Raw genomic sequence first — 727 nt, 5'->3', positions numbered from 1 at the left:
GGTACTATAGGTAAAAAATCGAACCAAAATAAATTAAGAACAAAGTCTAGACTGCTTTCTAACCCCTGGACAAAGTTAATACAGAGATCACTTACCAACTGCAAGACGGAAAACAAAAAAAGAAATTCCTTAAAAAGAGACCTTCAACCTTATCGACTAAATATAAATATGCTGATAATACTTGATCCTTGATACTTTCGTTGCAGCATCACTCATAAATACGACAGAAAAAATAAGAACAGACGCGTAGAGAGGGTTCTACACTTTGTTGTTTTCTTCTAATAAAAAAAGAACATGTATGGGGGGTGAGGGGGGGAATGAATATACTATTGCACATGAAGCCATAAAAAAATAATAATAATAATAATAATAATGAGAGGCATTATCATTCTCTTCATAATGTTTCTAGTAATGCTGATGATAATTCTCTTCATAAATCTAAAATAACAATTACAATATCACACAGACCAATTCACCAATAGTTCAATAATTCTGTAAAATCAATACAAAAGATAAATAGGAGATATACCATATAACCAAACCATTGTGTGACCTGACCAAAAATGTTGGGTCAAATACAACCTGGGTCGCACTTGACAACCATTAACGACCGTAGCTTTTAACAGGGCCGACAGTTTTACAATAACCTGTCCAATGTCCGTAAGCAAAAGTCCAATAATGGCATTTGGACTGCCATCTCTACTTGCTCCTTTAACACAAGGTTGGT

Source organism: Penaeus monodon, chromosome 30 (assembly GCF_015228065.2).
Source record: "Penaeus monodon isolate SGIC_2016 chromosome 30, NSTDA_Pmon_1, whole genome shotgun sequence".
NCBI classification, from domain to species: Eukaryota; Metazoa; Arthropoda; class Malacostraca; order Decapoda; family Penaeidae; genus Penaeus; species Penaeus monodon.
The sequence above is the reverse complement of the archived record's forward strand: the minus strand, read 5'-3'. Positions refer to the sequence as shown.